At 42.0% G+C, this 17302-nt stretch overlaps 1 long non-coding RNA gene across 2 annotated transcripts in view; it reads right to left on the bottom strand.

The window, feature by feature from the left end:
* LOC144291396 (uncharacterized) overlaps positions 1 to 16868 on the bottom strand; it is a 69768-nt gene extending 52900 nt beyond the window's left edge. For both annotated transcript variants that reach the window (XR_013358655.1, XR_013358656.1), the window contains exons 1-3: positions 16671 to 16868; positions 12050 to 12137; positions 4978 to 5095 (exon numbers count right to left, since the gene is read on the bottom strand). This is a non-coding gene — a long non-coding RNA (uncharacterized LOC144291396). The remainder of the gene's footprint in view (positions 1 to 4977; positions 5096 to 12049; positions 12138 to 16670) is intronic.
* Positions 16869 to 17302: the final 434 nt, after the last annotated feature.

Raw genomic sequence — 17302 nt, 5'->3', positions numbered from 1 at the left:
TATATCCCCACAGACCTAAACAACAGTTAAGTCCAGCAGAATATTATATGACACACAGTCTTTCTTCATGTTGGCAGCAATAGTTTGGATACTGAGAATACGGTTGTGGGTTTTTTCCTCCTGTTGTGTTACATATTTTATCAGTAATCTGAAAATCACTATATTAACACATTTGAACTGCTTAATCAATGCTAGTAAGTTGGCACTGTCAATTTTTCCCTCACTATTTATACTTAATATTCCTCTTGGGTGTGTTTTTGAACGGAACAAAGAAGGATAATTCTTCCTGTTTTTCTATTTTCCTTTTCCATCTCCCTGTCCTTTGGCTGCTATTTTACAAAACACCCTAATTTATAAAAGAATGGTCTCTTACAAGAGATGAAGTACAAGAATTTTAAACCCCTTAATTGCACTGTGTGTTTCAAATCTTAAAACTGAATTCTAATTTAGTGCCTCAATATTCTAAATCAACATTCCAGGAAATTTTTTAATCTTGCAATGATGCAAAGTATCAAGTTGAAAATCAACCACAAGAAGACATAATATTTCCACACAATCTAGGGTTTGTTTTTTTGGGGTGTTCAGGTGCCTACAAGAACACTAGGGAAAGAATGTAGGCCATTTTCAGGTCACTTCAGCTTTCACTGTGCAAGATACAATCAATTCAAAAGAATTCTTTTTTTAAAAAAAATTTCTAGCCTAGATTTTCATTTAGTGAGATATAGCATGTATATAAACACATCAGTTTATGTCTAATTTTCCCCAAATTTATGACTTTATACTTTTAACTTATGGGCTAAAAGTGGAAAAAGATTCACATTGTTTATATTTGCTTTTTGCCTGATTAATGGCAGTTATATCAGAAGGCCTTGGCCAACACTTGGGGAAAGCAGCCAAGTACACACAGATAAGCCAAAAGTCACTAAAGATGAGCAAATCACAATGCACCATCTGTGGTGGCACCAGATACCTGCATAAAATAATTCCTCAAAATAAGAGAAAATTCACTTAAGAGAAATGCAGCTTGTTTTAATTAACTTTCCTCCAGTAATCGATATCTTTTTAGGAAATACCATAAATATCCTGCTGGATATTTATGATTGTTTGGGCAGCTTTTCTCATGACGGCCATAAGTAACAGGGAGACACAGTTTTGGTTTCCTCTGTCCCACACAAAGACAACTTGGGACTCTTAAATAATGCCTTGCTTTCAAATTAATACAAAATGTTATTATTTTAACCCAGTAATCAATTAAGCTATTTTTAAGAAATAATATATTTTTTACAATAACCAGGCATTAGTTGAATAAGCTGAGCTGTAGAAGTGTGGCTATACCTCCAATAACACTTGAATGAATTTAACCTAATGGAGTTACAACTTAATACAAATAGATGAGGGATATCTGGGTGGCTCAGTAGTTGAGTGTCTGACTTTGGATCAGGTAATGATCCTGGGGTCCTAGGATGGAGTTCTGCATCAGGTTCCCCATAGGGAGCCTGCTTCTCCCTCTGCCTATGTCTCTGCCTCTTTCTATGAATCTCTCATGAATAAATAGATAAAATATTTTTAAAAAATACAGATAGATGAGTTTGCATCAGAGCACATGGAAAAATATTTTCTGCCACTTTTATGTAGTTTGTTTTAAAATATGTTAACTCAGTCTTTGGAATTTTAAAGACATTTTTATATCTTCTATAATATAATCATTTATATGTGTACTAATACAACCATCACATTTGCACATACTAGACTCTTCCTAAGCTAGGGTTATGAATTAAAATTATTGTGTTTAACCACATTAGTTGAGACAGCTCTACTTTCAGCACTTGAGCCAATGGATCAGGAATGGCCACACAACAGAGGCAATGATTTAGGTTCAACACCTCACTGACCTTGACTTACAAGTATCTCTGACTTTATTGCCCCTCCGGTTCCATTGTCTTGTTTAGTTCCAACCTTCATTAATTCTAAAATGGTCCATGACAGTAACCTCCTCTCTAGCCTCTGGGCCTCCAAACTACCCTACACTCCATAGGAATGTGGCCATTTGACACCTGTCCTTACAGCTTTGGAAACTGTTCAAATGTCAATAGCCCTTAAAGTTCAAACTTTAATAAGTCAACAATTTTCTGTTAAGCAAATCAATGGATAAACCAACCTCTTCACAATTTGTCTCTAACCTATCTCTTTGGCCTTATGTCTAACTATCCATATGCGCTCCCAAATATCCTAAACTGTAGTTTTCATCACAATGGCAAATTATAGACTATGTAATCAGGCTCCCTGGGTTCTAATCTCAATAGTACTACCTTCAAGATGTGTTAGCGTGAGACCAAATACTTAATTTTTTGAAATTTCAGTTTTCCCATCTGTACAATTGGGATCAAAAGGTTGTTGTTAATTAAATGACACACACTAATATTAAATAAAGAGTAGCACAGAACATGAATACTCCTAACTCTGGGAAATGAACTAGGGGTGGTGGAGGGGGATGAGGACGGGGGGTGGGGGTGAGTGGGTGGCGGGCACTGAGGGGGGCACTTGATGGGATGAGCACTGGGTGTTACTCTGTATGTTGGCAAATTGAACACCAATAAAAAATAAATTTATTATTAAATAAATAAATAAATAAACAAATAAATAGCAGCTAGTAATAATCACAGCAAACAAACACTTAATCCATGCCTTTACCCAAAGCTTTCTGGCTGATGTGTCCTCCCATCTGGTATCCTTTTCTCAATGAACTCCTATATGTCCCTCAAAGATTAGTTCAAATGGCACCTGCCTTTGAAAGCCTTCCCTTACCATTTCACTTGGGAAAAGGTAGCTTTCCCCACTACAATACACTTACAGCATTTTGTGAATATTGTATATTACAACCTGCATCTTCATAAATCTACATATATGTGTTCTTCCTATACTGTAAGATCTGCATGGAAAACAATATCTTTACATCCCCGTATTCTGTTATGGGTAAACTGTACCATCCCTCACCCAAGAAAGATATAGTAAAGTCCTAATACCCAGTACCTCAAAATGTGACCTATTTGAAAACAGAGTTTTTGCAGATATCATTAGTTAAGATCATACTGGAGTAGAGTGGAGCCCTAATCCAAAACAAATGATACCCTTTTAAGAAGACAGCAACGTGAAGACAGAGTCACAAACACCATATGAAGCCAGAGGCAGAGATCGGAGTGATATATATCTCAAGCCAAAGAGTGCTAAGAATTGCTGGCCTTCATCAGAACCTATGAAGAGGCAAAGAAATCTGCCCCAGATCCTTCAGAAGGACTGTGGCCCTACCAATACATTGATTTCAGACTTCTAAACTACAGAATTGCAAGATAATAAATTTCTGTTGTTTTAAGCCACCAGCTTATGGTACTTCATTATAACAGCCCTAGGAAACCAATACATATTCCCAGATTCAGGGGGAAAAACTAACATATTTGTGTTAAAGAAGCAAATGACTTTAACAATTTTACTTAATCAATTGGGACTTACATAGAAAAATAGGAGTGTACAGAGATGGCTAGATTAGAACATCCTAAATTCTGGCTTTAAGAATCTGTAAGTATGTGATTTCCTATTTAAGTGTCATATTTAACTTCCTTCCCCACCTAAAAAATTAAGGTTATTGATTCTTTTTCTTTTAAGATTTTTTTTATTCATGGGATCCCCAGGTGGCTCAGTGGTTGAGTATCTGCCTTTGGCCCAAGACATGATCCTGGTGACCCAGGATTGAGTCCCGCATTGGGCTCCCTGCATGGACCCTGCTTCTCCCTCTGCCTGTGTCTCTGCCTCAGAGAGACACTGAGAGAGAGAGAAAGAGGCAGAGACACAGGCAGAAGGAGAAGAAGGCTCCATGCAGGGAGCCCGATGTGGGACTCAATCCTGGGTCTCCAGGATCTTGCCCTGGGCCGAAGGCAGGCGCCAAACCACTGAGCCACCTAGGCATATCAAGACTGATACTTAAGACTTAGAAAATGTTGACATATTCCTCCTTGCCCTGTACCTACACTGCTTATAAAATGGAACCTATTATTATTCATCAAAGCAATGACATAAAAGTTTTTCAACAGGTGATTTATAAAAAATGGCATACTTATTCATCTTTATATGATATCTATAGTCCAAGGACATTGTGTCTGAGACTCCAGAAAGTTTTTTCCAAAGCATTTTTATTAACAACATGTTTTCTCTCAGGGACCTATTAATTTATTATAATGTAGTTACACTGATAGGCATCTTACCTAAAAACATTCATTTACATGGAAATAACAGTGTAAAGACAGATAAAAGTAATCTTATATTTAGGCCAGAATCAAGGTCTACTCTCTATGTTAGTAATTGCAGCTAAGAAGGAAGGAAAAAAATATAGAATTTGGAAGGAGAAATTTAATTTCAGTCACTGTGGTTAGAAGGGACATTTATTGTATGATTGAAATAAGTCAATAGGAGGACAAACATTATATGGTCTCATTCATATGGGGAATATAAAAAATAGTGAAAGGGAATAAAGGGGAAAGGAGAAAAAATGAGTGGGAAATATCAGAAAGGGAGACAGAATATGAGAGACTCTGGGAAACAAACTGGGGGGGGTGGAAGGTGAGGTGGGCAGGGGGTGGGGGTGACTCAGTGACAGGCACTGAGGGGGGCACTTGATGGGATGAGCACTGGGTGTTATTCTATATGTTTGCAAATTGAACACCAATAAAAAATAAATTTATATAAAAAAATCCAAAGTACACAAGGAAGGCAAAATGCCATACTTATTTGGTGCCTAAAATAACATGTTATTATAAAGTAAAGCGATTTCAATTTTGGAGCATGGAAAATCCCAAAACTATGAAAAATGTGCTTTCTGAGATCTCTATGAGCCTTAACTTCAAAAACATGCAGTGAAGGTACTAAATAAGTCTTTCATGAAAAAGAATGCTCTGGCATGACTCAAATCCAGTTTCTGACACCTACCTTCAATGTTGCCTCTAAATAGATGTCTTATCTTTCACTGTTCAGGTCCTTTAGATCCAGGCCTCACAATGAAGGAAGCCAGTATAGTCACAGTCTGGTTTTCCAGCTTCTGGAACTCCTATGAATGCACAGATTTGATCCAGTCATCTAATAATTCAACAGTCATTCAATAATCATGAGTTATGCCTTACCCTAGGCCCATCACTGATTTGCTGTTGGCAGCTTTTAGTTTTTTTTTTTTTTTTCTCTGAAGCTCAGTATTCTCATCTGTAAGCAAGGATAATGATGGTATCTGCGTCCTAGGATTTGTTGTGGTAATTAAATAAGAGATGGCTCATAGTGCTTCACATAGAGCCTGGCATATGATAATTACCCAATACAAGTTAACTGCTGTCTTTATCATCATTACTGGAATATGTTATAAATCTAGTAAGCAAGTTGAGGGTAGGACTGTGTCTATTACTTAACGGACACCCACACTAAACAGCTGAGGCCAGTGAATGCTAAAGTAAATCTTCGTGCCAATTCCAGCTCAAAGCCTACTTCTGCAAATGTTTATTGGAACACAGCCACTCCTGCTCTTTTATATGTTGTCTATGTCTATGTTACCCAGCAGATGTACATAGTTGTAACAAAAGGACTGAATAGGCTGCAGACTGTGAACCATTTATTACTTGGCTCTTTAAACAATAAGTGTGTTAGTCCTGCACTAGAGCTTCGCCACTTACTATGCGGTCCTTACCTCATTAGAAATACAGACACTGGGATCCCTGGGTGGCTCAGTGGTTTAGCATCTGCCTTCCACCTAGGGCGTGATCCTGGAAGCTGGGGATCAATTCCCACATCAGGCTCCCTGCATGGAGCCTGCTTCTCCCGCTGCCTGTGTCTCTGCCTCTCTTTGTGTGTCTCTCATGTACAAATAAACAAAATCTAAAAAAAAAAGAAATACAGACACGTAGGCTCCCTTGACCTACCGAATCAGAAACTATATATTTTCACAAAATCTCCAAATGATTTACTAACATTAAGGGTTGAGAAGCAGTGGTCTAGGTCAGAGGTTAACAAACTTTCTGTAAAGGGCTAGACAGTAAATATTTAACCTTTGTTGCAGGACTATAATATCTGTTCAAATCTGCCTTCCTATCTCAAAAGCAGCCAGAAAAAAATATGTAAATAAATGCGCACGGTTCCACGCCAACAAAACCATGTATGGAACCTAAAGTTTCAATTTTATACAATTTTCATGTATCACAAAATATTCTTTTAATTTTTTTTCAACCATTTAAAAATTTTGAACCCTTCCCTTCGCTTGTGTACCATACAAAAGCAGGCAGCAGGGCAGCCCGGGTGGCTCAGCGGTTTAGTGCCACCTTCAGCCTGGGGTATGGTCCTGGAGACCCTGGATCGAGTCCCACATCAGGCTCCCTGCATGGGGCCTGCTTCTTTCTCTGCCTGTGTCTCTGCCTCTCTCTCTCTATGTCTCTCAAGAATAAATAAACAAACAAACAAACAAACAAACAAACAAATAAATAAATAAAATCATTAAAAAAACACAAACCAGGCAGCAGGTAGGATCTGGCCTGTAGATCAGAGTCAGCAGTCTTGGTCTAGGCTAATGCCACATCACTGTTTAGCCAACAGGTTACCTCTCCTCCCATACTCTCCCCAGGACTCTAAACACCTATGTATATTTTCTGGCACATGTGACTTTAGAGAAGTTATCTTCTACTTATCTAACTTATCCTAAAAAATATTTCTGTTCCTCCTTTATGACTTCTAACTTGTAATATAAAGTTCCTATCAAATGATGTGATGGTGTAACTGTTTCCTTTTCATTGGCAGATTAGAACATACCAGAGAGGCTGAACTAGGAAGCTATAGGTGGATAGACAGACAGGTGGACAGATAAGATACCTGCCTCCAACGGAATAGGAACCTGATCACAATGAAAAACTCTTTGTCTCTAAATTCAAACCAACTATGCTGAGCATTTCTAAATATATAGTCAGGATTTGTGTCTATTTGATCCACAATACCCTTCTCCTTGGCCCTTCAAGTAGTACAAGTATGGAAAGTAACATAGGAAGTCTGCACATCTTGCCCTTGCCCTTCCCCTTCCAGAGGCTAGTAGATCACAAGCAACTGAGAAGGAACTGCCAGAGAGGGTTCTCCCTCCAGAAAAAAAGAGCTTTGTCCCACTCTCAGGGCTCTGGGACACATTGGTGGGAGATGGCTAGAGGAGGGGATCCCTACCTGCCTTTTATTTAAGCCAGTATTCTTTGTTCCTGCTTATACTGAGATCAAAAATCAGTTTCAGAAGAGCAGCTTAGTTCACAGAAACCTTTAATTTATGTTCAAAGTTTATTGAAGCTAAGCTCAATAAATGGTAGATAAGAGGACTTTGTTGAGTAAACACAAGATTAATAATTTAGGTTTAGCAATTTAAGAAACATGAAAGTACTCGAGATTCATCAGAAGCACAAACTATATGAACTATCTGCACAATCTTAGAGGAAACATTTACATATACCTATAGACTTAGGATATATATAACATTTTAATCTAAATGAATGTGTTAGAATACATTCTGACTCCTGGTCTCGGCTACCATCACATCTTTTTTGTTGTTTAACCTTACTCTGTTTTATCTTTCTACCATCATCCAATTTTCCCTCTCCTTTCTAGGATAATTTATTCTGCAAGACAGGCTGAGATAAAAACCTTTCTACATAATCTGATAAATCTTATAATTGTAAATTATTCAGTAATGAAATGGTTCCCATAGTGTATTCATTAGGAAGATTTCAGCTACAAGAAACAGAAAATCCTGGCCTAACTGGCTGACATCTTAAGAAATTGATCATTTCATACAAGAAATTCTGCGGTTAGGTAGCTACAGGGTTGCTTAATTCAGTGCCTCAACAACATCATCAAGGATCTTTCCATTTTTCTATATTGCATTATTCAGGATATAGGCTTATCCTTATGTTAACTACCTTACACCATATGTGACAAAAAGATACCCAGTAAAAATGCTGTCTTTTTGTGTCTCTTTAATTATGACAAAGTTTTTCCCTGAACTCCCAGAATATTCCACTTCATAGCTCATTGACCAGAAATGCATCATACCTGTTTCTAAAATATGAGCAGCCAAGAACAATGAGATTACCATAATTGTGCTGAATGGGGAAAATATGCAGCCAAGAATATTTTATCCTGCAAGGCTGTCATTCAGAATAGGAAGAGAGATAAAGAGTATCCCAGACAAACAAAAACTAAAGGAGTTCATAGACCACTAAGCCAGCCCTGCAAGAAATATTAAGAGGAACTGAGTGGAGAAAAAAGATCAAAAGTAACAAAGACGGGCAGCCCCAGTGGCCCAGCAGTTTAGCACTGCCTGCAGCCCAGGGTGTGATCCTGGAGATCCAGGATCGAGTCCCATGTCAGGCTCCCTGCATGGAGTCTGCTTCTCCCTCTGCCTGTGTCTCTGCCTCTCTGCCTGCCTCCTCTCTCTCTCTCTCTCTCTGAATAAATAAATAAATAATCTTTTTTTTAAAAAAAGCAACAAAGACTAGAAAGGAACATCACCAGAAACACCAACTTTATAGGTAACACAGTGGCATGAAATTCATATCTTTCAATAAGCAATCTGCATGTATATGAACTAAATTTCCTTTTTTTTTTTATTTATTTATGATAGTCACAGAGAGAGAGAGAGGCAGAGACACAGGCAGAGGGAGAAGCAGGCTCCATGCACCGGGAGCCCGACGTGGGATTCGATCCCGGGTCTCCAGGATCGCGCCCTGGGCCAAAGGCAGGCGCCAAACCGCTGCGCCACCCAGGGATCACGTGAACTAAATTTCCAATCAAAAGACATAGGGTATCAGAATAGATTTTTTTTTAAAAAAAAAGGCACATCTATATGCTACCTACAAGAGACTCATTTTAGACCTAAAGACACCCTGATATTGAAACTAAGGAGATGGAGCACCACTTATCATGCTAATGGATGGCAAAACAAAGCCAGGGTTGCCAAACTTATATCAAACTAGATTTTAAAACAAAGACAGTAACAAGTGTTTGAATGATACACTCGACTGGATGCACTTAACAGGTATATTCAGGACATTTCATCCCAAAGTAGAATATGCATTCTTTTATGTACAATGGAGTATTACTCAGAATGAAATCTTGCCATTTGCAACAATGTGGATGGAGCTAGAGCACATTACACTAAGTGAAATAAGTCAGTAAGAAAAAGACAAATACTATATGATTTCACACTCATATGTGGAATTTAAGAAACAAAACAGATGAACATATGGGAAAGGGGGGAAAAGGGGGGAAAAGAGAGAATGAAACAAACCATAAGAGACCTAACGACAGAGAACAAACTGAGGGCTGCTGGAGGGAGATGAGCGGGGATGGGCTAGATGGGTGGTGAGGACACTTGTCAGGATGAGCACTGGGTGTTGTATGTAAGTGATGAATTACTGAATTCTACTCCTGAAACCAATATTGCAAATGTATGTTAAGTAGAACTTAAATACAATTTTAAAAGAAATTACCGTAATTGGATTAGGAAAGCATATGGTCATGTGAAAGATTAAATTACCTGAATGAAAATCAGCATTAGAAAGAAGTGGGGAGGGGTGCAGGAGCTATACTCAGTAGTCACACAATACTCAATACTACAATCATTAAGAGGTATCTTGTTCATCAGCCTTTGAAGGTAGCCAATTAATTTGCAGGAAATAGTAACTGGGAGATTCTGTGACTATACAATTTTATATTACTGGAGTAATAAAGATCTGAAGCAGCCTCAATGTAATTACAGAATAAAGGCACATAAGACAATCTGAGAATAGTTCTAGAATTTGGCAAAACCTGGTCCTAACACCTTTCAGTAAACCAATGTTCATCAAGGACTCAAGCAGTTGGAATTTATAACTGCCACTCAGGCCCCAGCCGATTTCCCCATGATGTGATCAGTTCCAATTAATATAATGCATCTTGATTTGTGTATCATTCTGTATTCAAGTATGACGAGTACTTGAATACAAAGTTTACTTTAAAACAAGCAAAGAACAAAAAAAGCAAAGTTGAATTTAAAAAAATTAAAACATTCTAATGTGACCCAGAAGCTATCAATTTGTGAATGTTGCCGGGGGGTGGAGGGGGTGTTCTCTTACAGCCTCATTTCAGGGGGCTGCAAGTGGGCAGAAACAAGGCTTGGTCATTCATAGCTGATTGATGATAGAAAACTGAAATGGAAAGAGAAGTCTGTGTATTCTGTTCCTTCTGTCCCTCCCTGTCCACCCACAGTGTCCACCTAGCAGCACAAGTACAGAAACTTGGTTTCCGTAAGCCAAGAGGAAGAGGAGAACGCTGTTTCTGAGACCCAGTGGATGGAGGAGGGGCCATGGCACACAATTCCTATTTACTTTTTCAACTATTTCTTCAAACTAAGAAAAAAACCCTATTCTAAATCTAACCTATTCTAAAATTATCCTAAATTTTCCAAAAACGAGATAGAAAGCATCTCAAATTCCCTTTCATAATTTGAAAGCACAAGTTAGAAATTGAACACCAATAAAAAATAAATTTATTGTAAAAAAAAGAAAAGAAACTGATGTCTGTTAATATATATCAGTACCTCATGCGTTTCAGACACAGCTATCTTACCTTCTTGTTATGTTTTGCTCTTTTTTATACGAATGTACTAATGTAGCCAAGTAATTTAGGATGGGATCAACTCTAGTGGACTTCACAAGCAGGTTTAGTTTTGTTGGACAGCTATTCTTTTAAGTGTTTTGTTGCTAAAAATGTGACAGAGCTACTGTTTCTCCCATGAGTGTTCTGAAGACATATTTAAACATTTCAACCTGTAAGAATCTGCTTAATTCCTCTGCAGAATGTTAAAGAGAAAAGAAGTTACTCTTTGACCAGGAAAGTTTAAGGCATTTAAATATGATCAGATATCCAGAAATAAAATAGTACATTCCATGAAGAAACTAGGAAATCACAACACAGATACATTCATTGTACATGAACAACTCAGAAACTTAGTATAAAAGCAAAGAAAATATTAAGTGATATTATTAAAGTAAGCTAACTAGAATAAGAAAATAACATCAATACCACATTAATTCTATTGGTTTTTCTTGCACAGAACAGAGGGAAAATGATTTAAAAAATTGGACATATTAAATTTCTCCATTCTTTCCACTTAAGGGTAAAGTCTAGATTGAAAATGTTCTAAGAATTTCCTTTTATTTTATTATTATTATTATTTTAATAATATTTATTATTATTTATATGGAGCCCAATGAAGAACCTGAACTCATGATTTGAGCTGATATTAAGAGTCAGACACTTGATCAACTGAGCCACCCAGGTGCTTCGAGAATGTTTTGAGAATTTAATGGATAATTATTTCCCTTAAATCCAAATTTTTCCTTAATAGATTTTTAGAGAACCATATGCTCCTCAATAGTACTCAGTTTTGGCTTATAAATAAGATGAAAAACGTTTGAGGGATAATGGCTTTTATGTATAGACCTGGGTGTGCATATGCACACACACACGTGTGTGTGTGTGTATATTTCCATCAACTGTTTATAATGGAAGTGTATCCAGAATAAGGATAAAACTACTGATTGGATTCTTAAACTATATAACTACTGCTTCAGTCTTAGAAAAACTGTTGCTCAGAAGCTACCAGGATTCTAAGTAATCAACCAGGATATCTACAAGCAAACGTACAGAACTTTTAATAAAAGTCCACTACCTAATCTAAGGTGATTTGAGTACATCTATAGGTGTTTATGAGATTTTATCACATATCACTATGGTTCATAAAACACATTATTTATACAAACAATAACCACAGAAGTCCAACTCTCTAAACTTTCAAGTTACCACTCGGTAAAGCAATCAATTACTTTGATTTAGTACACTGCTATGGGTTTTTCCTGGATGGCAAAGCCTAGATATTGGGAAAGAAGCTAAAGACACGGCCAAGCTTCAGACCTTATGCTTTCTCCCTAAAAGACATTTAAATAGTACCTACCTGTTGCAGAGAGATATGCTGGTTTATGTAGATTTTCATCTATATCAAGTGTTAGCACCTTGCAGTACAAAAGATCATTTTGGTCTTCCTAAAAAACAAGGGAAAAATTGAGCAAAGGCATTCCCCATATGTGTGCTTTACTCAGTTACTTTTGCCACTTTGGCTTTGGACTTTTTGGAGTGGAAGGTGAAATCTAGATGAAAATCAGACCCTTTTCGTACCCCATGAACTCTTAACTCTTCTTTTAAGTCCAGTACAAAACCTACTTTATTTCTTAAAGTCCCTTCCAGTCCTGTGTAATCCATGATCCCATGAAGACTTCTACAGACCCTGACCACAGCAAATTCAAATTATTTGATAAGAAGACACCCTTCAGATAAATGGGACTTTCGTGCTGCTCTTTGGAATAATCTCTGGGACCCGGTCTTGTTATTGTTGTTTCTTGTCTGTTTTTATTTAGGGTTGTATTTATTTCTTTGAGAGAGACGCAGAGACAGTGACAGAGAGCACAAGCTCAGGAGAGGGAGAAGCAGACTCCCCACTGAGCAAGGAGCCTGATGCGGGGCTCCATTTCAGGACCCTGGGATCATGACCTGAGCCAAAGGCAAAGGCTTAACCCACTGGGTCACCCAGGTGTCTTCTCTTGTGGTTGTTGTTGTTGATCATCCTGTCTTTAGGAATTTTCTCCACATTTGGCCACACCAATCTGACTTCCCCACCTAACCCACCACCCATGCCATCTCGTGAGCGGCTTTAACCGACAAAAAGGAAAATCCTGAAAGACATCAAACTCCTAAAAGAAAGGGGAATTGTTAGGGACACTCCCAGAGCTGCAGCCCACCCCTGACTTGTGATGGTATTTGAGGGCACTGAAACCAAGGGTAGAGCAGAACACACAGTTGTGTGGTAAAGCTCAGCAGTAATGACCAACTGGTGTTTGGCCAGAAATTCAGTTTCCCTCCTCTTCTCCTAAACACCATTAACTTTTTTTCTTTTGTTTCTTTTAAGGATTTTATTTATTTATTTATTTATTTATTTATTTATTCATGAGACACAGAGAGACAGAAGCAGGCCCCAGGCAGGGGCCCGAAGCGGGACTCGATCCCGAGGCTCTAGGGTCACGCCCTGGGCTGCAGGCCACGCTAAACCGTGAGCCACCCGGGCTGCCCACATTTTTTCTTTAATGGGATGGATTTGGCAGGTGAATTCACTCCATCTAAATACGAATGCCCTGTCTCGATTCATTCTTATAGCTGAACTTTTAAAAAGTCTCTGCCAAAACCAAACCGCCATCGCTGTACCCTCCTCCACCTCCCGCGGAACATCCTGTCATCCAATTGCATGAAAACCCTCTCCTCGTGGGGCTGCAGAGACGCATCTGATCCCACCTTCCCCCTCGTCGCGCCCACAGGAAGGCAGGGCCGGGAGCCGCACGTACCTCGCGCCGCAGGCCCCGGGCAGGGGGGGCGCGAGCCGGGGAGCCCGCGCGCTGCTCCACAGAGAGCCGTCCTCCGTCGTGCGGCCAAGGGCCCCGAACAGTGGCCGGGCAGGAGCCGGCGGCAGAGGAGCGGCCCTGGCGGGGTGTTTTCAGGCAGGCTTCCAGCACGCGGCCCCGGGATCTCGGAGGCCGCCCGGAAGCCCTGGTCTCTCTCCCGGGGAGTCCCTGCCGCCGCGCCCCGCACGCGCCGGCAGCTGCAGGCGCCCGACGGCCCCGCCCGCCTCTCGACTTGCGCGTGCGCAGTCGCTCCTCGGAGCCGGCGGGCGCCGGAGCCGCTCGAGGCCTGTGGGAGCGGAGCTGCTTCCGCTCAGGCGGGCGTCCCCGGGCCTGGAGCTGGTCCCGCGGAGCCTGCAGCCGCGCTCGCCTTCGACGTGCGGGAGGAAGCAAGCTCGAAGCCGGCGCTTTCCCGCCTGCGGCCGGAAGCCTCTGCCTGGACGCAGATTTGTGGTCGGTGCGGCCGCGGGCCTAGCCGTGGGGTTCACGTGCTGTTGCACACCCCAGCCGCTCTCGCAGTGGGCGGCCGCGCGGGGAGAGCTCGCCGTCCGGGGGTCTCCCTGCCAGGCTCCCCCTTCACGGACCGTCCGGCCCCCCGGGACCCCCTGGAAGGCGGCTCGGACAGAGGCCCCGGAGAACAGGAGGAAAGGCTGGAGAACTTGCTGCCCCCCCCTGCCGGGCCCCAGGGGAAGGTGCCGTCCAGCCTGGCAGGCGGGGGGCGGAGGCCGGGGGTCACCCCAGCGCCGCGGGGCCGGCTGTGCGGGCGCCCAAGTCCCGGAGGAGCCTGCAGCAGCAGCCTAGGAGAAGCTTTCTCAGCTGACGAAAGAAACGATTTTTGGAGCCAGAAAGGAAACACTACGGGTCCATAGGGGCTGTCGTTTTTAGGTGCTCATCTCCTTCGGGGCAGCCCGGGGCCCAGCGGTTTTGCGCCGCCTGCAGCCGGGGGGTGACCCTGGGGACCCCGTTCGAGCCCTGCATGGGCTCCCTGCCTGGAGCCGGCTTCTCCCTCTGCCTGTGCCTCTGCCTCTCTTTCTCTCTCTCTCTCTCTCGCCTCTCATGAATGAATAAATAAAATCTTCAAAAAATAAAATGAATTATCATCGCCTTCAAACAGTATTATGCTAATTCGCATAGGTGGATTTTCCATTTCCCTGTCTCATTCTTTGTGCCAAAAATTGCGTTCAATTTACTTCTACATATGTTTTTAAAAACACTGCCAAACATTACTATTTTTTAGTTTTTAAATTTTTTGCTATTGTTTCTGTAGACACATGGTTAACTGTATGTTTTTTTTTTCCCTTAAGATTTTATTTATTTATTTGAGAGGGAACGAGAGAGAGCACCTGCCCACGTGTCAGATGCGGGCCGAATCCCAGGGCCCCAGTATCATGACCTGAGTGGAAGGCAGATGTTTAAGGGACTGAGCCGCCCGGGCGCCCTATGGTTAACTTTTTCAGAAATTGCCAGACTAGGGATCCCTGGATGGCGCAGCGGTTTAGCGCCTGCCTTTGGCCCAGGGCGTGATCCTGGAGACCCGGGATCAAATCCCACGTCGGGCTCCCGGTGCATGGAGCTGCTTCTGCCTCTGCGTGTCTCTCTCTCTCTCTCTCTCTCTGTGACTATCATAAATAAATTTAAAAAAAGAAATTTCCAGACTATTATACAAAGTGATTTCAGTGTTTTGCATTCCTACCAGAGATATAGGAGACTTCCACTGTTCTCTACATCCTTGTCAATAATTGGATTTCTCAGCCTTTTTATTTTAACCTTTTAAATGGTTCCATACTGGTATTTTATAATTTTGGTTTGCATTTTCTTAATGCTTGATGATGTTGAGTATCTTTCCAGGAGCTTGTTAGCCAGAGTGTCTTCTTTTATGAAGTGTCTTTCTTTTGCTCACTTCTTAATTGAAAAGTTTCTCCTGTTATTGTGTTATACAAGTTCTTTGTATATTTTGTGGCTATGTGTCTGGATCTACCTTTAGTCAGATGTATGTTTTGCAAATATTTTCTCTCATTTTGTGGCTGCCTTTTCATTTTCAGTAGTGTCCTTTGACAAGTAAAATTTTTGGTTTTGGTGGAGTCCAATTAACAAAATTTTCATTTATGGGCTTATTATTATGTCTTGCCTAAGAAATCTCTGCCTAAATTAGATTCTAGACCTTCCCTTATATTTTCTTTTAAAAGATTTAGCTCCTATGTTTATTTTTAATTATTTTTCAGGTATGGTGTAATGAGAAGGCTGAGGTCCATTTGTGTGTGTGTGTGTGTGTGTGTGTGTGTGTGTATATCCAATTATTCTAGCATAGTTTACTAAAAAGACAATCTTTCCCCAAGCCTTAAATTTTTGACATCTTTGTTGAAAAATCAATTGGTTATGTAATTGATGTATTTCTGGATTGTCATTTCTGTTCCATTTATCTGAATGTCTATTCTCTGCCATTACTATAGTGCCTTGGTACTTTAACTTTGTAATCTTGAAATCAAATGGAATAAATCCTCCAACTTTATTATTTTTAAAAAATCACTTGCAAATTCTAGATCACTTGAATTTCCCTATGAGTTATATAATAACCTTGTCAGTTTGTCTTTACTCTCATTTATGAAAGATATTTTGCTGAATATAGAATTTAGATTTTTTTTCTGTCAACATTTTATTTTTATTTTTTATTTTATTGATTGATTAACCGGTCGGATGCTCCAGAGCAAGCCTCTCCCTCACTTTTCCCTCCTCTTCTCCTGCCAGAGTCTATCAGAGGGTACAAGCATGGCCTGGTCCTAAATCTAGCCCATCGCCCTCAGTACCGGAATCAAAGCTTGGTGGATGGGCTGTTCAAAGTGCACTGGGCTCCACCGCTCGGGGTGGTGCCGGGCGGCCGGGCTGGGCAGCCTGTGGGATCCGCAGTTTCCCGCAAGGCTGCTGGTGCAGGGGCGCGGCGCGAGGCAGGCCGGGCAGCACCTGGGCTTCCCGCTCCCCCAGGAGCAAGGCGCCTAGATTAGATTCTCCAGCCAGGCGGGCGCTGGAGCAGAGCCGCCCCCCACCCCCGGCCCCCGCCTCCGGGCCGGCCGGGCCTCCAGGGCCGCTGGCCTCAGCTGTCCCCGCCCTCTGGCCTGCGGGAGGGGGACTCACAGAAGAACTGGGCCACGATTTCCGCCTCTGCTCGCGGGAGAGCTGCGGCGCCACGGCCAGGCCTAGGGACGAGGGAGCGCGCTGCTGCCCGGCAGACCAGACGGCGACCGCACAGCCTCCAACGGTTCCCGCCAGTCGTTTGGAAAGTAACGACGCTGCTCCCCGGGGCCTTCGCGCAGGCGCGACGAGCCTCTCGGCCCGCCCGCGCCAGTCTCCCCGCTCGCCGGAGGGGGCGCCTCGCGCAGGCGCAGTGGGTAGGCGTGGTCAGGCGCTTCCGGGCTGTCGGGGCTCGAAGGGTCCTGGCGGGCACCTGGAATTGTGGTCGCGGGGCCGCAGCTGAGGCGAGAGGACTGCAAAACCTGGCTCTGACGCCCGCTCCGAGGCCTGCGGAGTGAGGCCCAGGATCCCAGTTCGGCAGTTTCAAAGCGATTTTCTGTTTTTTTTTGTTTTCAAAGTGATGTGAACTGCGCGCCGGTTGCATCTTAACGTGGCCCCAGGGACCCCCCCCCCCCCGCAAACTTTTGCTTAGATGCTTCGAGCCAGTCAAGAAGCCGCCTGCGTGGCACCGAGCACAGCTGGAGAGGGCCTGGTGACTGTCTGCCCGCGCAACTTTTAAGAAATTGGGGGCGGCC

Source organism: Canis aureus, chromosome 20, assembly GCF_053574225.1.
Source record: "Canis aureus isolate CA01 chromosome 20, VMU_Caureus_v.1.0, whole genome shotgun sequence".
Taxonomy (NCBI): Eukaryota; Metazoa; Chordata; class Mammalia; order Carnivora; family Canidae; genus Canis; species Canis aureus.
Note: the sequence above shows the minus strand (reverse complement) of the source record. Positions and strands in the feature narration are given on the sequence as shown.